The sequence below is a fragment of the Triticum aestivum genome, chromosome 7B (genome assembly GCF_018294505.1).
Source record: "Triticum aestivum cultivar Chinese Spring chromosome 7B, IWGSC CS RefSeq v2.1, whole genome shotgun sequence".
Lineage (NCBI taxonomy): Eukaryota > Viridiplantae > Streptophyta > Magnoliopsida > Poales > Poaceae > Triticum > Triticum aestivum.
The window spans coordinates 629936933-629952739 of record NC_057813.1 but is presented as its reverse complement, the minus strand read 5'-3'; positions in this window follow the sequence as shown (position 1 = coordinate 629952739).

Below are 15807 nucleotides of genomic sequence, written 5' to 3'. Positions count from 1 at the left end.
TTAATATTTCTATTGTAAATTTTGTACCTTTTATTTGGATATTTATTTGGATGCTGTTGTGTGTTAAAATGCTTTCTTATATTGTTAGATATATCGTAACGAGAATGAGGGACGACTACGAGTAGAATATCTCATCTTCCGGAATTCAGGCAAGTTGTAGTTGATCATACCTTGTCCTATATTTTTATAATATGCATGGACATTTTTTTACTATTGTTATGCATGTTTTACTAAAAAGTTTTTGCAAGCAACTATTGCTAGCTAATGCCCTAGGAACTTGTAGCTATGCTTAGACATGCTTACAGAGAAAGGGATTGGGATTCAAACAAGTTTTAAAGCTTTTTGGGGGCAATTTTTTTTGAAGATTGTAGAAAAACTATATACTATTTTACTTCTACTCTTTTGGTGGAATGGTATTGACGGGAGCGTCTACAAGTGATTGCGCTCAATCGGGGTCTTGCAGTGAATGCACCTGACTAAGGTCTTGCACACAGGTTGTTGATGAGGACAATCGTCCAGGAGACCGAGATCTTCCAAGTATATTTTGATGTAGCTTCCAGTATAGCCGCATGTTACTATGGCCTCTAGCCTAGTTTAGTACTAACGAGAAACAGCTCATGACCGCCATCAGAGAGACTAACGAGAAACCCTACCTCAGGACCGCCATCAGAGAGAGGCCTTTGTGCTGAAGTTGTGGGCGGCTTGGTCGGTAAAGGGGGCTGTTACAGAAAGGCTTCATCACAATCTTCTTCTAGTCATGCAAGGCTTCATCACAATCTTCTTCTAGTCATGCATGAGTGTACAATGATAAACTGGGTTGATTGTGTTATGCAGGGAACGTGTACAATCTCTACAGAGGGTTAAATCTAATCGATTAGCAGTGTCCTCGGTTACGGGCATATTTGAGGAATTGAAGACTACTAAAGAAAATATCAGCTCTCTTTCTAGAAATCTATTTTAAGGATTGAGCACAGGGAATGTCTTTCACCCAACCCTATGTATGATTTTACCTAATGTGGACAATGAGCTTTGGTGCGTATATCCAAATATCTCACTCCTATCTTTTATACTATATTTTGACTACAAAGAAAGTTTATAAAAAATTGTATAGGCGAAAATTGGTTTTATGCAAACCAAACCTTCATCTATACTTTCCTTGCATGCATATTTTCTTATACCTTCCTTTGCAACTTGTGAGTACATTTCAAGTACTCATTTGCATCTGTCATGTATAGATCTTGTCAGACTAAGAGATGAGGGTTATGGTCTACAGTCAACGACCCCATTGGCGTTGATGGAGCCCAACTTAGCAACTACGTATTATTTTGTTGATTATGTGCCAACGCTGAGCTATGCCAATTGGTCTACAGTCTCGTCCATGCTGTTTTTCTTTTACCGTCGCCGCAGGTGAGCGCTCTGGTCCGATTGCTTTCCCCAGCAGAACACCTTCAACTCACTCTACCTCCTGGACATCATTTCCTAGCCGTTTGCCATCGTTGATTGTGCACACACCAACGCCATGCAGTTGCCGCCATTCGGGATAGCCACCACCATCACCCGTGGACCGTTCGATGAGTCCATCCATGTCATGGTGCTCTCTTGTCACCAGGAGCATCACACACCACATCTTCATCACCAGAGATCGTCGACAACGACGTGCACTAGCGCTCGCCGGCATCAATGTTTCCATCTTCGACTACCACTCAGTGACCCAAAACCAAGCCTAAACCTATAGGACGATTTTGATGATACTGATAAAGAGTGAGTGATTTTACTTTCATTGAGTAGGTTTTAATTTGTGAGTTTTCTTTATATCAAGTGCATATGATATTTTGTGCAAGTATAATGCAAAATTGTTTGTGTTCTATTTTGCCATGTCCATAGCATGCTTAGGGTATGTTCTAATTATTGTTATGATTTTAGGATTATTTTAGAATTCTGTAGAATTAATTTGCATCCGTTGATATAGTGATGCATGATAATTCAGTGTTTTTTGTATTGTTTATAGACACAATATATGCATGTGTACATATTTTGAACTTGTATTGACATGTGTATAAATTTCTTGTTTAATCAAAGCTTAGTTTATTTCTTAGATGTATATCACAATTGTTGTTTGATTATTTTGATTAAGTCTAGGTTATGTTGTGATGCATAACATATGAATGTTGTTACTCTCTGCCATCTTTTTACATGATTGATCAGGCTATGACTAGATTATTGCTGATCTTTTTGTTACATATGTATTTAGATTATTTTATTTAGATGCCACATGATTTGTGCCTACAATGTTTTGGTATTATTTTAGGATCATGTTTTCATTTGATGTCATGTAATTTATCTAGTTTAGTTATGAAGTTAGATAGCTTGGTTAGCATTTACGATGCTTTTTGTGGAATGCAATATTTGATGTTTTGTTTAGATGCTATTAACCAATATGAATATTTAGGTTTTATCTAAATATTTAATTGTGGTTACATATGCCGTTTCTCATGCCATGTTGAGCCATGTTGTTCAAGGGTTTAGGGCCATTCATTATTTCTTTCCTTTTCTTTATAGTTAGTCCGAGGTATATATATTGGGCACTAGTAAAGTTTAGTTAGACAATACGATTTAGCATGGTAGTTGTGCTGGCCAAGTTTTGCTTAGTGACGATAAACCTAAACCCAACCAAACTGTTCGATCACCTCTTCTCATCTACAACCGTGCTACCTCATTTGAAATCTCCACATCCATCCAGATCTTGCCACCCATCTTTCCTATATTTTTATTCATTTTGGATTTTATTGCTTGTGTATTTGTTATTGCTTCGCCGGTTACAATGAGTAGGAGGTGAAGGTGCGGGAAAGGAGCACTACGAGGAAGACAGAAATGGAGGACTCAATAATGAAGGCATGCCTCTTCTTTGATCATACTTATCTTATGTTTTACAAAATTGAATTGTGTTTTATGCTTACTATATGCATGCTTTTTAATCTTGTAGCTAGTGTGTCGATTGACACATTACCATGATCCTCTTGTCGCCCATTCACTTGACACCTGAGTATAATTATAGTATTCTGGCAGAGTAGAAATGATTAGCCATGCTTATCACCCTATAGGTGTTGAATGACCTTTGAGTCATTCGCAGTTGAAACTTATTGATGAGCTAGGCCAGTTGCCCGTTGTTGACCTTTTCTATCCTCTTCTACTTTGAGTGAAACTTACCGTCTGAATACTGGTGTGGGCGACAGCTGAATCAAGGATTGAAGGAACAATTGGCTGCCCTTCACAAGTTGGAGGGGGCAATCAATCGTCCGTGCCGCATGAGGCCTAATAAGTCTTGGATATGAAGATTGTGATAATTGTACAACCTTCAAATCCAAGACTTATTAGGCCTCATGCAGCATGGACGATTGATTGCCCCCTTCAACTTGTGAAGGGCAGCCAATTGCTCCTCCAATCCTTGATTCGGTTGTCATCCGCGCCAGTATTCAGATGGTACGTTTCACCCAGAGTAGAAGAGGATAGAGGAGGTCAACAACGCCCAACGGGCCTAGCTCAGCAATAAGTTTGAACTGTCAGTGACTCAAAGGTCATTCAATAAAGCACATATAGGGTGATAAGCCTATCTAAGCATTTCTACTCTACCAGAATACTATAATACTATTTAGGTGTTAAGTGAATAGGCGACAAGCGGATTAAGGTAATGTGTCAATTGACACGCTAGCTACGAGATTAAAAAGCATGCATATAGTATCCATAAAACGCAATGCAATTTTGTAAAACATAGGATAAGTATGATCAAAGAAGGAGGCATGCCTTCATTGTCGACTCCCCCGTTTCTGTCTTCCTCGTAGTGCTCCTCTCCCATACCGTCACCTCGTACTCGTTGTAAAGGTGAAGCAATAATAAATACACAAGCAATATAAATCTAAAATGAATAATAATATAGGAAGGATGGGTAGCAAGATCTGGATGGATATGAAGATTTCAAAGGAGGTAGCACAGCTGTAGATGAGTAGAGGTGATTGAACGGTTTGATTGGGTTTAGGTTTATCATGACTAAGCAACACTTTTTCACCACAATTATCATGCTAAATCATATTGTCTAACTAAACTTTACTAGTGCCCAATATATATACCTCGGGCTAACTATAAAGAAAAGAAAAGAAATAGTGAATGACATGACATGACCCAAAAATAACTATCCTATGCGTTTGAACGACATGGCTCAAGATGTCACGCGGAATACAATATGTAACCACAATTAAATATTAGAAAAACCTAAATATTCATAATGGTTAATAGCATCTAAACAAAACACCAAATATTGCATTCCACGACAAGCATCGTAAATGTCAACCAAGCTATCTAACTTCATAACTAAACTAGATAAACTACATGGCATCGAACGACAACATGATCCTAAAATAGTACCAAAACATTATAGGAACAAATCATGTGGCATATAAATAAAATAATATAAATACACATGTAATAAAAGGATCAACAATAATCTAGTCATAACATGATCAATCATGTAAAAAATGGTAGAGATTAACAACATTCATATGTTATGCATCACAACATAACTTATACTCAATCTAAATAATCAAACAACAATTATGATATACATCTAAGAATTAAACTAAGCTTAGATTAAATAAGAAATTTATACACATGGCAATACAAGTTGAAATTATGTGCACATGCATATAGTGAGTTTATGAACAATACAAAAAACACTGAATTATCATGCATAACTATTTCAATAGATGCAAACCAATTCTACACAAATCTAAAATAATCCTACAATCATAACAATAATTAGAACATACCCTAAGCATGCTATGGACATGAAAAAATAGAATGCAAACAATTTTGCATCATACTTGTACAAAACATCATATGCACTTGATATAAAAAACTTACAAATCAAAACCTACTATATGAAAGTAAAAACACACACTCGTTCTTAGTATCATGAAAATCGGCCTATGGATTAGGCTTGGTTTTGGGTTACCGAGTAGTAGTCGGAGATGGAAACATTGACGTCCGCGAGCGCCGGTGCGCGTCGTTGTTGACGATCTCCGATGATGAAGATGTTGGAAATATGCCCTAGAGGCAATAATAAAATGGTTATTATTATATTTCTTTGTTCAAGATAATTGTCTGTTATTCATGCTATAATTGTGTTATCTGGAAATTGTAATACACGTGTGAATACATAGACCACAACATGTCCCTAGTGAGCCTCTAGTTGACTAGCTCATTGATCAACAGATAGTCATGGTTTCCTGACTATGGACATTGGATGTCATTGATAACGGGATCACATCATTAAGAGAATGATGTGATGGACAGGACCCAATCCTAAGCATAGCTCAAAGATCGTGTAGTTCGTTTTGCTAGAGCTTTTCCAAATGTCAAGTATCATTTCCTTAGACCATGAGATTGTGCAACTCCCGGATACCGTAGGAGTGCTTTGGGTGTGCCAAACGTCACAACGTAACTGGGTGACTATAAAGGTGCACTATGGGTATCTCCGAAAGTGTCTGTTGGGTTGGCACGAATCGATACTGGGATTTGTCACTCCGTATGACGGAGAGGTATCTCTGGGCCCACTCAGTAATGCATCATCATAATGAGCTCAATGTGACCAAGTGTCTGGTCACGGGATCATGCATTACGGTATGAGTAAAGTGACTTGCCGGTAACGAGATTAAACGAGGTATTGGGATACCGACGATCGAATCTCGGGCAAGTAACATACCGATTGACAAAGGGAATTGTATACGGGATTGATTGAATCCTCGACATCGTGGTTCATCCGATGAGATCATCGAGGAGCATGTGGGAGCCAACATGGGTATCCAGATCCCTCTGTTGGTTATTGACCGGAGAGTCGTCTCGGTCATGTCTGCATGTCTCCCGAACCCGTAGGGTCTACACACTTATGGTTCGGTGACGCTAGGGTTGTAGAGATATTAGTATGTAGTAACCCGAAAGTTGTTCAGAGTCCCGGATGAGATCCCGGACGTCACGAGGAGTTCCGGAATGGTCTGAAGGTGAAGAATTATATATAGGAAGTCAGGTTTTGGCCATCGGGAAAGTTTCGGGGGTCACCGGTATTGTACCGGGACCACCGGAAGGGTCCCGGGGGTCCACTGGGTGGGGCCACCTATCCCGGAGGGCCCCATGGGCTGAAGTGGGAGGGGAACCAGCCCCTGGTGGGCTGGTGCGCCCCCCTTGGGCCCCCCTGCGCCTAGGGTTGGAAACCCTAGGGGTGGGGGCGCCTCCACCTGGCTTGGGGGCAAGTTTCCCCCCTGGCCGCAGCCCCCTGGAGATTGGATCTCCTAGGGCTGGGGCCTATATAAAGAGGGGGGAGGGAGGGCATCCGCACCCATGCTCTTGGCGCCTCCCTCTCCCTCTGCAACACCTCTCCCTCTCGTAGAGCTTGGCAAAGCCCTGCCGAGATCGCTGCTGCATCCACCACCACGCCGTCGTGCTGCTGGATCTTCATCAACCTCTCCTTCCCCCTTGCTGGATCAAGAAGGAGGAGACGTCTTCCCAACCGTACGTGTGTTGAACGCGGAGGTGTTGTCCGTTCAGCACTAGGATCTTCGGTGATTTGGATCACGACGAGTACGACTCCCTCAACCCTGTTCTCTTGAACGCTTCTGCTCGCGATCTACAAGGGTATGTAGATGCACTCCTCTCTCTCGTTGCTAGATGAACTCCATAGATTGATCTTGGTGAAGCGTAGAATTTTTTTATTTTCTGCAACGTTCCCCAACAATGGCATCATGAGCTAGGTCTATGCGTAGTTTCTATGCACGAGTAGAACACAAACTTGTTGTGGGTGTAGATGTTGTCAATTTTCTTGCCACTACTAGTCTTATCTTGCTTTAGCGGCATCGTGGGATGAAGCAGCCTGGACCGACCTTACACGTACGCTTACGTGAGACAGGTTCCACCGACTGACATGCAGTAGTTGCATAAGGTGGCTAGCGGGTGTCTGTCTCTCCCACTTTAGTTGGAGCGGATTCAATGAAAAGGGTCCTTATGAAGGGTAAATAGAAATTGGCATATCACATTATGGCTTTCACGTAGGTAAGAAAACGTTCTTGCTAGAACCCTATTGCAGCCACGTAAAACATGCAACAATAATTAGAGGACGTCTAACTTGTTTTTGCAGCATATGCCTTGTGATGTGATATGGCCAAAAGTTGTGATGAATGATATATATGTGATGTATGAGATCATGTTCTTGTAATAGGAATCACGACTTGCATGTCGATGAGTATGGCAACCGGCAGGAGCCATAGGAGTTGTCTTAATTATTGTATGACCTGCGTGTCAATGATTAAGCATCATGTAATTACTTTACTTTATTGCTAAACCGTTAGCCATAGTAGTAGAAGTAATAGTTGGCGAGCAACTTCATGGAGACACGATGATGGAGATCATGATGATGGAGATCATGGTGTCATGCCGGTGACGAAGATGATCATGGCGCCCCGTAGATGGAGATCAAAGGAGCTATATGATATTGGCCATATCATGTCACTATTTGATTGCATGTGATGTTTATCATGTTTTACATCTTATTTGATTAGAACGACGATAGCTTAAATAAGATGATCCTTCACGATAATTTCAAGAAAGTGTTCCCCCTAACTGTGCACCGTTGCGAAGGTTCGTTGTTTTGAAGCACCACGTGATGATCGGGTTTGATAGATCCTAACGTTCGAATACAACGGGTGTAATCCAGATTTACACACACAATACACTTAGGTTGACTTGACGAGCCTAGCATGTATAGACATGGCCTTGGAACACGGAAGACCGAAAGGTTGAGCATGAGTCGTATAGAAGATACGATCAACATGAAGATGTTCACCGATGTCGACTAGTCCGTCTCACATGATGATCGGACATGGCCTAGTTGACTCAGATCATGTTTCACTTAGATGACTAGAGGGATGTCTGTCTGAGTGGGAGTTCATTAAATAATTTGATTAGATGAACTTAATTATCATGAACTTAGTCTAAAAACCTTTGCAAAAATGTCTTGTAGATCAAATGGCCAACGCTCATGTCCACCTCAACTTCAACGCGTTCCTAGAGAAAACCAAGCTGAAAGATGATGGAAACAACTATATGGACTGGATCCGGAACCTGAGGATCATCCTCATAGCTGCAAAGAAAGATTATGTCTTAGAAGCACCGCTAGGTGAAGCACCCATCCCAGAGAACCAAGACGTTATGAACGCTTGGCAGTCTCGTGTTGATGATTACTCCCTCGTTCAGTGCGGCATGCTTTACAGCTTAGAACCGGGGCTCCAAAAGTGTTTTGAGCAACACGGAGCATATGAGATGTTCGAAGAGCTGAAAATGGTTTTCCAAGCTCATGCCCGGGTCGAGAGATATGAAGTCTCCGACAAGTTCTTCAGTTGTAAGATGGAGGAAAATAGTTCTGTCAGTGAGCACATACTCAAAATGTCTGGGTTGCACAACCGCTTGACTCAGCTGGGAGTTAATCTCCCGGATGACGCGGTTATTGACAGAATCCTTCAGTCGCTTCCACCGAGCTACAAGAGCTTTGTGATGAACTTCAATATGCAGGGGATGGAAAAGACCATTCCTGAGGTATATTCAATGCTGAAATCAGCGAAGGTACAGATCAAAAAGGAACATCAAGTGTTGATGGTGAATAAAACCACTAAGTTCAAGAAAGGCAAGGGTAAGAAGAACTTCAAGAAGGACGGCAAGGGAGTTGTCGTGCCCGGTAAGCCAGTTGCCGGGAAGAAGCCAAAGAATGGACCCAAGCCTGAGACTGAGTGCTTTTATTGCAAGGGAAGCGGACACTGGAAGCGGAACTGCCCCAAATACTTAGCGGACAAGAAGGCCGGCAACACCAAAGGTATATGTGATATACATGTAATTGATGTGTACCTTACCAGTACTCGTAGTAGCTCCTGGGTATTTGATACCGGTGCGGTTGCTCATATTTGTAACTCAAAGCAGGAGCTGCGGAATAAGCGGAGACTGGCGAAGGACGAGGTGACGATGCGCGTCGGGAATGGTTCCAAGGTCGATGTGATCGCCGTCGGCACGCTACCTCTACATTTACCTACGGGATTAGTTTTAAACCTCAATAATTGTTATTTAGTGCCAGCTTTGAGCATGAACATTGTATCTGGATCTCGTTTAATACGAGATGGCTACTCATTTAAATCCGAGAATAATGGTTGTTCTATTTATATGAGAGATATGTTTTATGGTCATGCCCCGATGGTCAATGGTTTATTCTTAATGAATCTCGAACGTGATGTTACACATATTCATAGTGTAAATACCAAAAGATGTAAAGTTGATAACGATAGTCCCACATACTTGTGGCACTGCCGCCTTGGTCACATTGGTGTCAAGCGCATGAAGAAGCTCCATGCTGATGGACTTTTAGAGTCTCTCGATTATGAATCATTTGACACATGCGAACCATGCCTCATGGGCAAAATGACCAAGACTCCGTTCTCCGGAACAATGGAGCGAGCAACCAACTTATTGGAAATCATACATACTGATGTGTGCGGTCCAATGAGCGTTGAGGCTCGCGGAGGATATCATTATGTTCTCACTCTCACTGACGACTTGAGTAGATATGGGTATGTCTACTTGATGAAACACAAGTCTGAGACCTTTGAAAAGTTCAAGGAATTTCAGAATGAGGTAGAGAATCAACGTGACCGAAAGATAAAGTTCTTACGATCAGATCGTGGAGGAGAATATTTAAGTCACGAATTTGGTACGCACTTAAGGAAATGTGGAATCATTTCACAACTCACGCCGCCTGGAACACCTCAGCGTAACGGTGTGTCCGAACGTCGTAATCGCACTTTATTGGATATGGTGCGATCTATGATGTCTCTTACCGATTTACCGCTATCTTTTTGGGGATACGCTCTAGAGACAGCTACATTCACTTTAAATAGGGCACCGTCTAAATCCGTTGAGACGACACCGTATGAATTATTGTTTGGGAAGAAACCTAAGCTGTCATTTCTAAAAGTTTGGGGATGCGATGCTTATGTCAAGAAACTTCAACCTGAAAAGCTCGAACCCAAGTCGGAAAAATGCGTCTTCATAGGATACCCTAAGGAAACCATTGGGTATACCTTCTACCTCAGATCTGAAGGCAAGATCTTTGTTGCCAAGAACGGGTCCTTTCTGGAGAAAGAGTTTCTCTCGAGAGAAGTAAGTGGGAGGAAAGTGGAACTTGATGAAGTACTACCTCTTGAACCGGTAAGTAGCGCAGCTCAGGAAGATGTTCCTGTGGTGCCAGCACCAACTGAAGAGGAAGTTAATGATGATGATCAAGGTACTTCGGATCAAGTTACTACTGAACTTCGTAGGTCCACAAGGACACGTTCCACACCAGAGTGGTATGGCAACCCTGTCCTGGAAATCATGTTGTTAGACAACGGTGAACCTTCGAACTATGAAGAAGCGATGGCGGGCCCAGATTCCAACAAATGGCTTGAAGCCATGCAATCCGAGATAGGATCCATGTATGAAAACGAAGTATGGACTTTGACAGACTTGCCCGATGATCGGCGAGCGATAGAAAACAAATGGATCTTTAAGAAGAAGACGGACGCGGATGGTAATGTTACCATCTATAAAGCTCGACTTGTCGCTAAGGGTTATCGACAAGTTCAAGGGGTTGACTACGATGAGACATTCTCTCCCGTAGCGAAGCTAAAGTCCGTCCGAATCATGTTAGCAATTGCCGCATACTATGATTATGAGATATGGCAAATGGACGTCAAAACGGCATTCCTTAACGGTCATCTTAAGGAAGAACTGTATATGATGCAGCCGGAAGGTTTTGTCGACCCTGAGAATGCTAACAAGGTATGCAAACTCCAGCGATCCATTTATGGGCTGGTGCAAGCATCTCGGAGTTGGAACATTCGCTTTGATGAGATGATCAAAGTGTTTGGGTTTATGCAGACTTATGGAGAAGCCTGCATTTACAATAAAGTGAGTGGGAGCTCTGTAGCATTTCTCATATTATATGTAGATGACATACTTTTGATGGGAAATGATATAGAACTTTTGGACATCATTAAGGCCTACTTGAATAAGTGTTTTTCAATGAAGGACCTTAGAGAAGCTGCTTACATACTAGGCATCATGATCTATAGGGATAGATCGAGACGCCTCATAGGTCTTTCACAAAGCACATACCTTGATAAGATATTGAAGAAGTTCAATATGGATCAGTCTAAGAAGGGGTTCTTGCCTGTGTTGCAAGGAGTGAAATTGAGCTCAGCTCAATGCCCGACCAAGACACAAGATAGAGAAAAGATGAGTGTCATCCCCTATGCCTCAACTATAGGGTCTATTATGTATGCCATGTTGTGTACCAGACCTGATGTAAACCTTGCCGTAAGTTTGGTAGGAAGGTACCAAAGTAATCCCGGCATGGAACACTGGACAGTGGTCAAGAACATCCTAAAGTACCTGAAAAGGACTAAGGATATGTTTCTCGTTTATGGAGGTGACGAAGAGCTCGTCGTAAAGTGTTACGTCGACGCTAGCTTCGACACAGATCTGGATGACTCTAAGTCACAAACTGGATACGTGTATATTTTGAATGGTGAGGCAGTAAGCTGGTGCAGTTGCAAGCAAAGCGTCGTGGCGGGATCTACATGTGAAGCAGTGTACATGGCAGCCTCGGAGGCAGCGCATGAAGCAATCTGGGCGAAGGAGTTCATCACCGACCTAGGAGTCATACCCAATGCGTTGGGGCCGATCACACTCTTCTGTGACGACACTGGAGCTATTGCACTTGCCAAGGAGCCTAGGTTTCACAAGAAGACCAGGCACATCAAGCGTCGCTTCAACTCCATTCATGAAAATGTTCAAGATGGAAACATAGATATTTGTAAAGTACATACGGACCTGAATGTAGAAGACCTGTTGACTAAACCTCTCCCTAGAGCAAAACATGATCAACACCAGAACTCTATGGGTGTTCGATTCATCACAATGTAACTAGATTATTGACTCTAGTGCAAGTGGGAGACTGTTGGAAATATGCCCTAGAGGCAATAATAAAATGGTTATTATTATATTTCTTTGTTCATGATAATTGTCTGTTATTCATGCTATAATTGTGTTATTCGGAAATAGTAATACACGTGTGAATACATAGAGCACAACATGTCCCTAGTGAGCCTCTAGTTGACTAGCTCGTTGATCAACAGATAGTCATGGTTTCCTGACTATGGACATTGGATGTCATTGATAACGGGATCACATAATTAGGAGAATGATGTGATGGACAAGACCCAATCCTAAGCATAGCTCAAAGATCGTGTAGTTCGTTTTGCTAGAGCTTTTCCAAATGTCAAGTATCATTTACTTAGACCATGAGATTGTGCAACTCCCGGATACCATAGGAGTGCTTTGGGTGTGCCAAATGTCACAATGTAACTGGGTGACTATAAAGGTGCACTACGGGTATCTCCGAAAGTGTCTGTTGGGTTGGCACGAATTGAGCCTGGGATTTGTCACTCCATATGACAGAGAGGTAACTCTGGGCCCACTCGGTAATGCATCATCATAATGATCTCAATGTGACCAAGTGTCTGGTCACGGGATCATGCATTACGGTACGAGTAAAGTGACTTGCCGGTAACGAGATTAAACGAGGTATTGGGATACCGATGATCGAATCTCGGGCAAGTAACGTACCGATTAACAAAGGGAATTGTATACGGGGTTGCTTGAATCCTCGACATCGTGGTTCATCCGATGAGATCATCGAGGAGCATGTGGGAGCCAACATGGGTATCCAGATCCCGTTGTTGGTTATTGACTGGAGAGTCGTCTCGGTCATGTCTGCCTGTCTCCCGAACCCATAGGGTCTACACACTTAAGGTTTGGTGACGCTAGGGTTGTAGAGATATTAGTATGCAGTAACCCGAAAGTTGTTCGGAGTCCCGGATGAGATCCCGGACGTCACGAGGAGTTCCGGAATGGTCCGGAGGTGAAGAATTATATATAGGAAGTCAGGTTTCGGCCATCGGGAAAGTTTCGGGGGTCACCGGTATTGTACCGGGACCACCAGAAGGGTCCCGGGGGTCCATCGGGTGGGGCCACCTATCCCGGAGGTCCCCATGGGTTGAAGTGGGAGGGGAACCAGCCCCTGGTGGGCTGGTGCTCCCCCTTGCCCCCCTGCGCCTAGGGTTGGAAACCGTAGGGGTGGGGGCGCCTCCACCTGGCTTGGGGGGCAAGTTTCCCCCCTGGCCGCCCCCCTGGAGATTGGATCTCCTAGGGTTGGCGCCCCCCTAGGGGGCCTATATAAATAGGGGGTAGGGAGGGCAGCCGCACCCATGCTCTTGGCACCTCCCTCTCCCTCTGCAACACATCTCCCTCTCGTAGAGCTTGGCGAAGCCCTGCCGAGATCGCTGCTGCATCCACCACCATGCCGTCGTGCTGCTGGATCTTCATCAACCTCTCCTTCCCCCTTGCTGGATCAAGAAGGAGGAGACGTCTTCCCAACCGTACGTGTGTTGAACGTGGAGGTGTTGTCCGTTCAGCACTAGGATCTTCGGTGATTTGGATCACGACGAGCACGACTCCCTCAACCCCGTTCTCTTGAACGCTTCCGCTCGCGATCTACAAGGGTATGTAGATGCACTCCTCTCTCTCGTTGCTAGATGAACTCCATAGATTGATCTTGGTGAAGCGTAGAACTTTTTATTTTCTGCAACGTTCCCCAACAGAAGATGTGGTGTGTGATGCTCCTGGTGACGAGAGAGCACCGTGACACGGATGGACTCATTGAACGGTCCATGGGTGATGGCGGCGGCGGTTCCAAATGGCGGCAGCGGCATGGCACCGTTGTGTATGCGACCAACAATGGCAAACGGCTGGGAAATAATGTCTAGGAGGTAGAGTGAGGTGAAGATGTTCTGCTGGTGAAAGCAATCGGACCGGAGCGCTCACCTACGATGACAGTAGAGGAAAAACAGTGTGGACGAGACTGTGTTGCGGGTAGGATTGTGAGGGTTTCGAAAAGAACTGGAAAACGAGATGACAGGGCTTTTATAGAGAAGGTCCTGGCACACAAGGTGACGCAAACGGTCTGGAGAATGATAGCTGGAGGAGGGAGATCAATGGACGAATGCTAATGGCATCCTTAAGTTCATCAGTTACTTGTGTGCGATTAAGACCATCATGAGTGGACTCGTCATTGGAGGGGCTCTAACTTTTGTGGTTGCTTGAGGAACACGACGCTTCACTTGCTCGTTGCTGCCCAAAGCTGGGATGAGCCTTGGGCCAGGTTGTATTGATGGCTAATAGAATAGACAGAGAAAAGGGAAGGAGATGCTCCGGGCATAGTGTGTACGTGAGACATGCCACCATTGGCATGGCTTAACGTGTCCATTGGTCCAAGGACCAAATGAGAATAGGGAAGAAATCAATATTTGGAATTAAATAGCTAGATAGGAAATAATAGGAACATAAAAATTGAATGGAAAACGCTTCGCATCGGCACGCCGGCTGAAAACTGCGCCGGTCGACTCCCTCGCTCGCGCACTGCGTATTGGCCCCACGCACACTGCCTGTTGGCCCCACGCGCCGCACACACCTAGCCTTATCCCTTTCCCCTTTTGCATCTTCTTCCACACACATCTCTCTCTCAGCGCCCAGGGCAGCCCCCAATCCTCTCCCTCGCCCTGCGCTACAACACCTTTGCTCCTCCCTGCCCCCTCCCTCCATGCACCATGCGGCCACCGGCTCGATAGCGGCCATCGCTACGATGAATGGAGTAAAAGAGCTGCAAGCTGGGATGTACCGTCGTCGCTGTTGGCCGGAGCGGAAGCACCGACCGGCAGGATTACCGGTTGTGCGTGCTACAATGGCGGCAGCAACCCGTGCTACAAACGGGCCATGGAAAAGCTGCAACCGGCCGGCGAAAAAGCCACGACCAACGCGCAGAAGCTACAATGGGGTGTGTTGTGTTAGTGTTGGAACCAGCGTCGAGATTTGCTGGAATCGGCTTCTCGATTTGCTGGAATCGATGTCGTGAGCGTATCATTTTGCTGCAACCAGCCGCAGAGATTGCTGGAACCGGCGTCCAGAATTGCTGGAACTGGCTTCTTCATTGACGGCGCCCATGGTGAGTTGGTGACCATGGTGACCATGATGCTCTTTTGCTTCTTCTTTTTTGTTGCAACCAGTATATGTTTTCCAGCAACCGGTGATTTGCTTTGCTACAACCGTTTTAATTTTTTGCTACATTCATCCATGGCCGAGCTGACTCCCGTGACGGCGGCGACTTTCTTGCTGCAACCATTGCAGTTTTTGCTACATCCTTCGAGGATTTTTGCTACATCCTTTTTTCATGGTGGAGCAGCAGGCTCGACGGCGGCGACTATGTTTTTTTGTTGCAACCATCGCTGCTTTTTGCTAAGACTTCGTTTTTTTGCTGAGATCGCGTGCTACATCTGGCGACAATCTCTGGCGAGGGGATTACGACGAGGGTCAACGTGAGCGCGGGAGGCCAACGCAAGCGCGTGTGGTGCTTCAATCTTAGCGAGGGGATTACGACGAGGGTCGCGGGCGCTTGCCGCAGCCTCTCTCTCTCTTTCTCTCAACGACGCGGGGCAAGGGGGGAGGGGGCGCTAAATCGTGAGGCGTGGGATGCACGCATCGTGTGGCTGCCGTGCGACCGGCCCAAATTTGGGCCGGTGCGCCGGCGCCTATTAGTGCCCAAATTGAATGGCTTCCAGAGAATCTGAG